At 39.1% G+C, this 13,348-nt stretch overlaps 1 protein-coding gene across 4 annotated transcripts in view; it reads right to left on the minus strand.

Moving 5' to 3' along the window:
- macf1a (microtubule actin crosslinking factor 1a) overlaps nt 1-13,348 on the minus strand; it is a 225,173-nt gene that overhangs the window by 151,811 nt on the left and 60,014 nt on the right. The gene's annotated exons all lie outside the window — the stretch shown is intronic.

The following is a 13,348-nucleotide window of genomic DNA, read 5'->3' on the forward strand; positions in this document are numbered from 1 at the left end:
ACAGAAAACAAAGTTTAGTCTCATGCTTGGAACCAACAACTGCAAACTTTGGTTTCTTTTTGTTCTGAATCTTATTTTTCTCTGACGTATTAACGTTTTGGTCTGCAGATATTCACTGAGCAGCAGACAACAGAGAAAAAGTTCATCAAAATTCCCAGCGAGAAATTAAGTCCTAAGTAAAAGATTCATGAACACACAGAGGTCAGCTTATCCCAGACAAATGGATTTGGCACCGCGGGGTCAAACAGTCATGAGTCAGCCTCAGACTGGTGGTTATTCAGGCATGGCTGCTCACAGCAGCGGGATGGATGTGAAGAGCACCACAGCTGATTCAGGCCGAACCGTGCAGCAGACATTACATCCACTATATCTGTAAGGTTTTTAAATTAAGAGGTTATAGATTTGTTTTTTAACTATTTCTACAGGTTTAAGGATGAGATTTGCATGTTTTGTTATTAAATTCAAAGGAACGTCAGCAATAATCAAAGATAAGTCGTTGTTATTGTTTGCCAGGAGATCGATGCCAGCTCTATTACTTCCTGATAATTATGAGGTATGTTTTAACATGAGACTTAAGTTGTTCTCGCACTCATCCTGAGGCTGAATAAGTCGGCAGCCATCAGTCAGACGGTCAGACAGCGATACCTCGAGATGCCATTAAGAGATTAGAGGACGGAGAGGAGGATGAAACTGGAGACGAGAGAGGACGACGTTGGCCCCCAGATAAACTAACAAGGAGGGATTAACAGGAGCTGAATGGAGGTTTCACACAACACACACCGAGATGATGGCTGAAGTGATGACAGGTGGGAAGCTGACCCACCTGGAGACAGACATGAGGTCAAACCTAAAGTTTCCAGCTCATTTAACCACCAGTCATTTACGATGCTGTAACATCTCCAGAAAGTAGGCAGAGCTGATTTCTACTGAGCCGAGTTTTAAGGAGACACGTTCAGGTCAGGTAAACAGGTCTCTTGTAAACGAGACTGCATGATTCAACGGGAGTACCTGTATAGATAAAGGTGAATAAATTAAACGACAGGAGGGGTTTCCCCTGAAGAGAAATGAGAGAAATGAGGAAAAACAACTGGGTCACAAATCAAGCTGCTGAGTCCAACTTCGACTGAGAAAACAGGAAAAGATCACACACATAAATACAAACACACAATCCCATGTTTTCAGGAAACAAAGCCCAATTACTCCTGTCCTCCTCCTCACCCTGCACGATGAAAAGAAAAGAACAAAGACTGCAGCGGCTAGCAGCTCTGCTCCCTGTGGGTCGCACCAACTCACCAAAAATAGAGCAGTTTAACAGAGCAGGGAGCTACATCCACGCAACACGACGCTAAAACCATTTAAATGTTAAATATGAACCAGTAGAGAGTTGGCTTAGCTTCACACAGAGAGGAAGATACAAATCCAGAATAAATCCTCACAAATACTAAACATTAGGATGTTTGACCGATCGATCATGTTTTAAAGTTGTTGGGTGGATTTCATCACTGTTGCTTTGATCTGAGCACAAATAGTCCAGGAAATCCACGTGGGAGCTCTCCATCGTTTCCACCGTCAGGTTCAGCAGCATGAAATGAGGATGCTGACCTTCAGAGATGAGACTGTCTGGTCACGCCACAAGATCACGGCTGACAGCAGAGTAAACACGTCAACAACTAATTTCATTGCAGTTGGACGTGCTGCTTTGTCATGGTCCCACATTAAGATAAACAACACAACTCCATCCAAGTGAAAAGAGATCCGCCAATATCTGGCTTCTGTCTTCAGAGGGAAAGACTCCAGTCAGGTTTCATTTCCAGGTCAAACGGTGGAAATAAACCAAGAAGAACACGGTCATTTATTCCCTTAGAGGAGATAAAGGATAAAATAATATCTGATCTATTGCAAGTTCCCTCTGGGATAAATAAAGATTTTTTTCTTTCATTTCATCTGTCGCCTTGACATCATCATCACCTCAATTTAAAGCCCCAGTGTGTAAAAATTATTCCCATCTAGTGGTATTAGAGTAGCGCTCTACTGGAAACTCACCAATAAGAGCAATATTACAACTACGGAAGCCGCGGAGAGTCAAAAATGTGAAAATGTCAACATCTCTCAGAAGTTCGAGTGTCCTGTCAGGTGATGAAATACAGAACGATAGAAAATGATGTTTTTTTTTATGCCGATAAGTTACAAGCCAGTCCATGTATTTGGTACCAAGCTACAGCTAATAGCTAATGTTATCTGTGAAGGGGTTTTTCGTGACTTGCAGACGGTCATCTGATGAAGGGAGAGGAAGAGGAAGCAGGGCAGTGGACCTGTCAGTGCTGCAGGAGGAAGATCCCGTGCTGTAACATTACTCTGTGTTTAATAACATGTATTTCAGCTGATTTATCAAGGGAGGTAGGCGAAGTGTTGATTCAAAATAATTATTATCTGAGAGATATTTTGTGGTTCTAGTGATTAAATCACGACGAGAAACTGATACTTTGGTGTATTTTGTATGACTAGGAGGAGGACATCTACCCCCATCGACAAATCAGCTGAAATAAAATATGAAACACGAGGGAAAGCTCTTGGAAAATACGTCTGAAAGAAGCGAACGGTCACCCTAACCCTACCAGTATGACTTCTGTGAAGAGTAACAACTGAAAACTGTTGCAACGTAACTTTTCTACTGTAGGCTAACTAACAAATTAGCCGTTTCTGCTGTTTTATGCAGCAAGTAACAATAAATGATCCGACTTAAACAGGAGGATAAAGTAGCTGCTGGACTACCTGCCCTGTTTTATAACATAACGCCAAAATAAACTTCAACTAACTCGCCTATCCAGCAGAAAGCCTGCAACCTCCACGTCAGTTTTGAAGTCCATCTCCTTTATCAATTTCCTCATTCTGGTAAATACTCCACTGATGTACACTCTTATGTTACGGTTATTATTTCATTTTCTTTTCTTGGCTTTTTTCCCTCTGTCTCGCGGGGCAAAGAGTGTGAGTAGTCCTCCATTTCAGTGTAAACCGGCAAGCTGATGATCTACGGTTATCTTGACTTGCTTACACCACCCCCGCCCCTCCACCTCCCTCCGGAAACAGCGGGGACTCGCAGGTAAAACGCGTAAGGCTAACAAGTTTGTCCACTTTCAGCTACTGTATTCAAAGATGGCGACGCATCATGGCAGCCTGTAGTTGGGTTCGCCGCCACCTACGTATATATAAACAACTCATTCTAAGCTACGAGAACATTTTCATTTGGATGCGATTGTGATTAAACTTTGGTAAAATACGTATTTATGAAAGCGATTTTTTGTTAATAAAAAGCCAAATAAGCTACAAACTTACTGTACGAGTCTGATTATCAAAGATAACAGACATAACCGGCCTCCACCTTACTTTAAACTGTTTACTAAACCTGATGTTCTTTATGTTTCTGATGCTGTAAAGACATCCTAAAATAAATAACAGAACATTTTTATTAAATTAAAACAAATTTAAAACTACAAAAAATGTAAAATACAAAAAAATAAACTTAATAATATAAATGTAACAAAACAAAATCAAGTCTACCAAAAATAAACTACAAAAACTAAAAATAAAAAAAAACTAAATTAAAATAAATAAAAATACAATTAATTAAACAAAACACTAAAAAATAAAAACAACATAAAACATTAAAAAATTAAACAAAAAATCTAAACCAATTTTTAAAATACAACATAAAACTGAAGTGAGTAAATATAAATGAAACCAAACAAAGCTAAATAAAATCCTGGCAAATGTGAGGTGATTTCAGTGTAACGGGTGGAAGAGTAATGAGAGGACGGCACAGAAAGATGGTGGGAACGGAAGGAGGAGAAGACGTCTGGTGAGAGGGAGTCAGAGCCATAAATTTATGACCTGGTGAGAAAAGGAAAGAAAAAAAAGACACTCTGTCCAACTCCTTTGGTTTTAGGGCTTTAGTTAATCACACGTTAATGAGCAGAAAAGGCAGCTGGAGCGAGGGATGAAAACAAAGAGAAAAGGAGATGAGGGAGAGCAGAAAAATTAATTTCAATCAAGACAAATTAAAGGACAGAGAACAGGAAGACGCTAAAGAAATAAAACTGGTAGAAAGAAAGAAATAGGTAAATCCAAAAGGAAGAAAACCTTTTTTTAAAAAAAGTGAAAAATAGAAACAGATGGAGGACAGCAGATAAACAGATGGTGTAAACACAGAATATTTCAGGATTTTCCAGGTTCCAGAAGAACCCCAAAGCCAGGATTCATCCCTGTTTCACTTCAACTCGCTTGTCAGGAGCAGACAATGAATCAGAGGCGATAAAGAGGACCGGGAGGAGGTGTGTTTGTGACGGGGAGGAGAACGAGGAAGACATCTACAGGCCCATGAGAGGGAGACGAAGATGAAGAAGGCAAACACTTCAACTATGAGGTCAGGGGATGGGAAACGACGAGGAGAGGGAGGAAGACAAAAAGAGAGGAAATAAAAAGAGACGTTGGCAAAGAATGAGAAGAGCGTACACAAATAAAGAGGACCCCACCACATAACCACGGCAACCAGGGTCTTCATTTTAACCACAGCTGTTGTCGTTGCCATGGACACCCTTCAGTTAGGGCCCAGGCTCCAACCCCTGAACACATCCCATCCTCTGGCTTCCCATTGAAGCACTTGACCCGACCTCCAGAAAAAGCTGTAATTATCAGGCTGTCCGCGGTGCCTTCACTGCCCCAACGTCAACATTTACATTCAGTGGTGAAGCTCTCAGAGCTGAAGCTGTTATCTGGCACAAGATCATCTTTAATACTTTCATGAGGATCAGCTTTAAAAAAAAACTAAAAAAAACTGTTTATTAACAACCACAAAGTTGGAGTAGAAACAATTTACTGACACAATATGTAATATTATATTGGAAATATGTAATAATTCCACGTAATATGCCAACATGGTCGAAATAATCATTCATTCATATATGAAGGAAAATAACTTTTATATTAAATCAAAGCTTTACTGCTTTCCTTTACTTTTAATCTTTATAAAATAAAAACTAGTTTTTTAAATATTACTCAGACAAATAAGGAATTTGAATGTTATTGGCAAACGTTTTCTAAATTTGGCATCTCTGAAAGCTTAAAAAAAAAGATGAGTTTTTAGATTCTTGTGATTGTGTGCCACGGCAGCATGGACGCCGTCCACCCCCTCTAACCCAGCAGTAAACACCACGCTTCATTCACCTCTTTCAGCAGATTCAGGGACTTTTAGAAGCCTTTACTGTCTTTTGTTCATTTTAAATGGCAACAAATGACAAATCTCACATCTTTTTGGACCAACTGCTGTAGGTTGAAAGCACCAAACACAGCCTGCTTTATCCTTCCTCTGTACTAAAATCATCCACCAACATTCTCTGTGAGATTTGCAGCCTCCCCTCGTCCTCCCCTCCAATAATGTCTACATTTATATCAGCTGGTCTGCCGTTGACTCTGTCAGGTTCGAGTGGTTAAATGTCCTGAAAGCAGCTCGTTAAACGAATGAAATAGTTAGGAAAACTATAAAAAATAAAGACTTTCTCTTTTGTTTTTATGAGTTTAAAAGCTTGTGTGTGTGTCTGTGTGTGTGTGTGTGTGCTTTAGGCTGTTTTATGGTCAATGAAGCTGTCAGGGGGTCAGATAAGGCTGATGTGTAGGACAGCGTGTAATGTAGAGACGGTACGTCTGAGTGAATCAAAGGAAGAAGTGAAGACCACCAACACTGAAGCTCCTCTTATAGCTTCACAGTTTTTCTCAGTAGTTAAAACACTAAACTCTGAACCCACTGACTGAATCAGTCACTCTTTTGGCAAAACCAGAAGCACTTTTCACGTGTTTAGACACAACATATTTTCATTGTGATGCACCGGTGTTGCATAATGGTGAGCACAGGTGTCACCAGTCAGCTGTTGAGCCAACTGTGAACAATAAACATTTATTTCTGCAGCTTCGTGTGTTTTCTATTTTTCTATGTAGCGTTTAGTGACTGCTCAGTCGGGTTTTTAAATTTTATTGACTCGGGGCACGACTAGACAACGTAGTTCAGTTTTTGGCATATTAACCAGTTTGGAGGTGAGAGTTTGGTTTTGTAAGAGGAGTCTGAGGTTTTGTCAAGTTAGTTTGAAAATTGGGTTTTTTGAAGAGAAGCTTTCGAGAAATGTCTCTTAGCAGCTGAGAAAAATGGAGAAGTTTATTACATCATCAAGGTGTTTACATTTAACGAACTTTCCTTTTAGAAAACATGAACAACCTCAAATTTCTAGAGAAAAATAATTTAAGAATAATTTAAACATTTTTAACTTCACAATTTATCACAGTTATGTAGCACATCTGCTACATAGTTTTATTTTAATTACTGATATATTTATTTTTATTTATATCTGTACATGTACATTTTATATTGGAAAACATAAAACATATATTTCCATTTTTTATTAAATATATATAAAACTCTAAAATAAATGTTTTTAATTAAATTTATAAAATTTTATATATTTCAAAATATTACTTAACTGGACATATATTTAATATATTTTATTGTATACGTTACTATTTCATATTTGTATCTATTAAATATGTTAAAATTATTTTTATCTTTATTCTATCTACATATTTTATTTTAAATGTACATGTGTGTACCTTTCTACATGTGTGTAGTATTTCTGACCACATGAGCTGACTCACCTCATAATACAGGCTCAAGTCACATCTATTAAGTTTTTATTATTTTCTCATGTACCCTCTGGAGTGTCTCTAAGTACCCTGAGGAGTACATGTACTACTTTAAGAGGCAGAAAAATTTCACAACAGAAATTTAAGAAGTACTTTATCCTTCTTTGTTCTCTAAAACAGTAAATTAACTCATTTTAATTCAAATATCAACGTTCAGTATCACCTTTATAGATCATGTTATCTGTTCCTCATAATTTCTATACCAGGGGTGCCCAAACATTTGCATTCCACTGTACTAACTAAACACTGCTTGTCTCATGAATCGAAGCAGGACATTAATGTGTCGGAGGTAGCAGCAGCAGGGATGTGGTGTTTTAATTGTTCCACGTTCAACATGTTCATTTCGAGTTGCGTACGTCAACGCTCAGTCTCGTTAGGAGGACGGACAGTAATCCTCGTTTAACGAGCTCACAGAGAGGCAGGAAACTTGGAAAGCTTCATGTACAGTATCATAACGGAGAAGGTTTCCTTCAGAAGTCACCGTTCCTGCTAACAGCCGGGCCTGCTGGCTTTCTGCTGTGTAAAACTAGAAAGCTTCAATAATCAGAGGTCTGCACAGAAAACATCTGTTCAAGCAGATAAACACTCAGAGAACAACATGTGAAACATGCTGATTTCCATCTCAGAAATAAACCTAAAGGCACTTCCTGATACACCTGAGTCAGTTTTCCTCACACACACAGGTCCTCACCATCCTCTTCGGTTTCTCTCAAACCTGACAGCATGTCAGGATGAGTTCAGTATCAATCTGAGAGAACTATACGTTCCCACGCCATCTACAGGAAGTGGATCCAGCCCGGCGCCTTTAGGTGGAGCCTGGGGACAAGGACGTAAACAGGAAGTAGCAGCACAGAGCAGACCTAACTTATCCCTCAGAGGCAGCATGGAGACAAACACAAACGCTACGATGCTGCTGATGCTTCTTTCTACAAGATGCTGAATTAAAAAATCTTTTTTTTCCCAGAAGTTCACCAGCAGTCATGTGACAAAACAACCAGCAGCCTGGATCAAACTGGGGCTGCTATCAGATAAAAATACCAGCATGTTAACATCCACACCAGAAGCAGCCTCCACATTCCTCACCCAGATTTTCATCTTCCAGCCTTCTCTGCCAAGTTAAAGGAAACACTTTTATTTTACCAAGATAACACAACATCCTAATTTATTTATATTAAAATTAAAAAATGTCCTCATGTATTGAGCCCGTTTACACGACATCTGGGAGAAATCCGATAGTAACAGATAATCTGATCTGACACGTCTACGTCTTTCTGTCCATTTTCAGATTTCTTTCAGAGTAGATACATGCATAGTGACATCACTTCGTCTTTCATCCACCTCTGTTCACAGTAACCTGTTTTAGGACATGACGGGATTTTTTCTTTTAAAATGAAGACAAGGAGGACAGCTGAGGACAGACACGTGAGGACGTTTGTCCCAAAGTTTCCATACAACAGATGATGGTACCTGCAGACTTTATATAAGAAGTGGAAATAACCCACTGGTTTATAAACAGCATTCCACCATCACCATGTTGGGGGTTTTTTTTTTCAACCAGATGTGACCATATTTGGACAAGGGGGTGGAGCAAAGAGGATCCTTGCAACCTTACTGTACAAAGCCAAAAGTCTTTGGGGTCAATTATCTATTTAACTTTAGTTTACTTCTAAAAATACACATGCACATTGAGTGACTAACTAATGACACCATGATGACTTCAGTGAACTTGAGCTAAAGATGTTTTAGAGTCGGTCTGATGAGCTGTTGTTTGAAGGCACTTCCACGTCTGCATCACGTGGCATCAGATGACTTCATCCATCTTTTATAGACCGTCTACGGTTTCAACGGTTTGTTTATGCACATGACAACAAGAGGATGGAAACAGCTACAGCACACAGGTCGTTTAATCAGTTCAATTCAGTTTAAATGAAGTCAAATCAACATTATTTTAATTAACTACCAGCTGGATCTAAAGCATGTTTACATTTCAAAGACTTATTTATGTCATTACAACTACAGAAATGATTTGATTAATGAAGCAGGAAAACCTTTATGATCATGTATATCTAATTATCATAAAGATAAGACTGAACTGAACTCTTAACTGCAGAATTGTGGGTTTAACCTCAACAAACAATTTTCATAATGAAGCAGAGAAAGTGATGATTTAAAATGTGTTTTTATTTTAAATTTTAACTTTAATAGATAAATCACCAAGCAGCTGCACATGACAGAAAGTGGTGGTATCATCCATTTATTGTTATTTATGCCATCTGTTTGTGGAGAAGATCTGAACCCTGATGAACGACATCAAAAAAAAAAAAAACACCCAAATCCTCCGTCTCGTTAATTATTCCAGACATCATAAATCATTAATCAGAGAAACTGTTGGTACAAATCGTTTGAAGCAGTTCACTCACTCAGATTCTGCAGTGGGGAATTCAACACACGTCTTTATTTTCCATTTACAGGAATGTTTATTCAGACTTCCACACACTCCTAACAACTGCACCGACACACACTCAGATCGAAGTGTGTTCACGTTAGCTAAGCGTTTCACAAAACATTCATGTGCCTGAATAACAGATCATTTCAGTTTGGGAAGTGATTCCAGCTCATCGTCCGGGTCCTGCTTCTTACGTGAAATACACAAACTGATTGATATGAAAAAAAAAGCAGTTAAAGACTCAAACAGAATCAACCAGAGCTGAAAAAATTAAGTAAATTCAATAACTTGATTACAAAAAACAAGATTAATGAAAATTATGTGCTGCAAGGCTTCACTTAAACCAAACAAATGTAAATTATTCCAGTTTCATTGGCTTTGACTAAATTTTTTATATGCACGACCGAGTGTTAATCACATTTTACATTGATTTAGAAAACACTAGCTACGTTTACACGTTTCGCTTCTGATCCCATCAAAAGTCCAATCATACAAAAAATGTCATGTAAACATCAGCTGATCCAATCGGCCTCGATCTGGAAGAATCTGATCGAGGGGGGTGGTTTAAACCGAACGGTGTTCTTCACTCATTCTGACTGTTTGGTGGTGCGTGTTGTTTCTGCACACGCTTGAACCACGTGGGGCTTACGTGACGTAATGAGTATCAGGAAAGACCCGAAAAATGGCGTCAATAATGTAAACGCAGCTATTTACTGCAGCTGACTGGATAAGAATAGCCTAATCTGTTGTCATGACAGCAGCACAAACAGTGTCTTGAACACATCCCTGAATCAGAACAAGGTCTTCAGGTACACGGATGTGATGGTGTTGGTTTCGTCTGACTGGAGAGTCCTCCAGATTTTACCTGAAGCTGTGGAGGGCCATACTTAATCTAAAGTCCAAAGCATGTCTGCAGCTATGGTGCTACATGTACTGTTTGAGCTTTTCTTTCTCTTTGTTGTTTCCTTTCTTCCTAATTTGCATTTATTGTGTTGGATAAATAGTGCACAACGCTAAGAGCTTGAATTAAGGCAACTGGACTTCTTTTTCTTGGTCCTTTCTGAAAGGCCTTCTCAGCTCAAACTAGTCAGTGTGGAGTTAAGGCTTACAGGTCTCTTCATCTTTAGAGAAAACTACTATTCTGGAAGCTTCTCTGAACCCTGCACTGATAACCTTATTATTTATGTGCTTGTAAGTATCTGTGGCCTACATGTCGCAAAGCTCTGGGTTCTTTACTGCTGCCAAGACCAGAGTTTCCTCTGTTTTCTTATTAGAAAAGCAAGATATCAAATGTTTTTGTTCCTTCTATAAAAACGAAAAAGGGCGTACCCTTACCCTCTCACTTCCTTCTGCAAATGAATCGATTGTTTCTCCCATGAGAAAAGCTTGTGAGACTGGTAAATGATTAGCATTCAGGGCAGGTATGGTCTGCAGTAAACACACAGATCCAGGTCAAATTAAATTAAAAACTTTGTTCTTTTAGGAAAACAATTTATGGAATAAATGACTGTAAACAAATTCACTGCTAATAAAATAACTAATGAATCTGACCTTGTCCCAAGTTTTCCAAAAACATCTTAACAATGTAAAGAAGAGGAGTTTAATGACCAATTCCAGAAGACAATTTAGCAGCTTAAACATCTTATTAACTTCAGGTCAGCGAGCTAATGAAATTTCCCTCCATGACTGGTGCTGAGATCATCTTCATTCCTTCTCTGGAATAACAGGACAGAACAGCAGAATCAGGCGTTCTGACGCCGAGCTTCGGCCATAAACAAGAACCGCGTGGACACCAGCAAACAGCACATAAAAGAAACCAACCTGAAACTCACAGATGAACTGAGCTCAAGTGCTCTGACATTTTCAGCCATTCTCCGTTGTGCCTTGACCTTTCATTCCTCCATTATGGACCAGAGGGATTTCAAGCCTCGAATGAGAGGCAGGTTTAAGTAGAGGCCGCTGATGAGGCCTACATTGTTCTCTCTCATCTAATCAACTCTGCTTTGGAAAAATGAAGCTAAGAGAATCTGGGTTGGAACTGGATGTGAAAGTGGATCTCTTCCATACATCATATTTTACGCCTCCACTGTTCTCTTTATCTCCTTGCAACCATCTCTTTCTTTTCCTTTGCTTTCCCACTTCTTGCTTAAAAACTGCAATCAGTGCCACACATCACACACTGTAATTACATGCACGGAGTGTGTACTGTCCTGTGTGATTATAACCCTGTCAGAGCTGGAAGGGGGCCGTGGTTACTACGTTCAAACTGCAACAACAGTGCAAGCAGCACACACAGAGGGAGGTGGAGATTCCCAAACCACACATGGATGCAGTAAAACACTTCCAGCGTCTCGCACTAGAAACCTGACAGACGCTCATTTCCTCTGACCAACCAACAGGGGGCGCTACAGCCCCGGCAGCCACCTCCAGGGGCTCAGAGGGGCTGTTAACAGAAGTAACACAAATATAAACCAGTTCACACACGTTAACAAACATTTTAGCTCCCCCACGGGGGCAACAGGGAGGCCGCACCCAACTGGGCCGATGCTGATAAACACCGGAGGAGGCTTATCACGCCCAGCACAGCTGCTACTGGAAACACAAGTGTGTTTGAGTGGGTCACACTGGTCGGCACGGTGACCTGAATGTGATGGCGGTAAAAAACGGACTTGAGACTCCGTGTTGTTGACAACGCACCCTGATAAATGATCTGATTTTAGGAAATTTCTCCAGCAAGTTGATACATTCATCGAGTTCCTTTTGGAAATTCTTGTACATTTTACTCAACTTTTTATTTATTTTTTTAATATTGTCATTTTGGCTGTTACCGCTAGTGGCATGTTTTTTTTTTTGCAATTACTCTTCTTTTAGTTCGGTGTCTTTTCTCCCACATGCCTCTTATTCGTTGTTGATGCATTTTTCCCCTCTGGGGACCTTTATGGCCAAAATGGTCCCTGCAAAAAACAGCTACAAAATTATAAGCTTGCATTTATGTTTTTATTTTTTTATATTATTTTATTATTATTTGTATTGCCATTGTTACATTTAATGTTTAATTGTTTTTATTCTATTCTAGTATTTTTTCCTCATTATTGTAAATACATTCGGGTATTACGGGGTTAAATTTAAGTCGTTACAAAAAAAAAAGCCTACACTAAACTGAAATGTTTTCCATATAATAAATGGAAAACATTTAAATGAAAATACCTGTTTATGACTTGAGTAATTTGGTACATTTTCAGGGAGCTTAGTTATTTGTTGCTTGACCCAGAAAATCGAGCAATATCACCGGAAATCGTGGGGGCAGTGCTGAGCAGAATAGCTGACATGCGACCAGGGAAAGAAACAAACCAGAGAAGAAGAAGAGAATGAGGACGGGAACCAAAAAGAAGAAGAAGAATTAGGACGAGGACAACTGTAGAAATTGTGCGAGCTTTTCTAGATAGACTTTATGTGAGTGTTTAGGTCATGTTGGGCGGGTGGAAACAACTTTATAGCGACACATTACCGCCACCAAACCGTGTCTAAACTGACGTCGGCTCGCAGGAGTGAACTCTGAACTCAGCACTGCCCCCTAGAGGAGGAATTAATTTAACAACCATGGCAACACAAAACAAGTGGAAGTATGAGGATGGCGACGTATGACAACGTTTGGAATGGACGTTGCTATTTACGAAGGAACGGGAGCATAAATGGGCCTTAAGCGTCTCCTAGCAGTCACACTGGTGGTCACCAGATGTTAGTATACTTTAGGAGGGGACAAGGGTTAACAAGGGACATTTATAACTTCTTGATGCTCAGTGTCACAAATCTGTGACAATCCACTGACTTCCTGTTATTTTATTGATTTAATCCATCAATTTACTTTTATTTATGTATTTTTATATTATTTATTCATTATTTATTGGTATTAACGTATTGCCGTTTATTTAATATTTAACTGTAGTTCATTTTATTCCTGTTTTATTTTCCCCTCTTACTTTTTTATTTATTTTACTTTAACATTATTGTAAATAGATTCAGGCATTAAGGGGTTAAAACTACATTCTTAAGATTGGACCAAGAAGTGCAGTTACTTATAGAAACTGTAGCCCAACATGAAGATTTCCCAGTGAATGTGACGTTTATGCTCCACACATGCAGAAAACCAGCCGGCTT

Source organism: Melanotaenia boesemani, chromosome 17, assembly GCF_017639745.1.
Source record: "Melanotaenia boesemani isolate fMelBoe1 chromosome 17, fMelBoe1.pri, whole genome shotgun sequence".
Lineage (NCBI taxonomy): Eukaryota > Metazoa > Chordata > Actinopteri > Atheriniformes > Melanotaeniidae > Melanotaenia > Melanotaenia boesemani.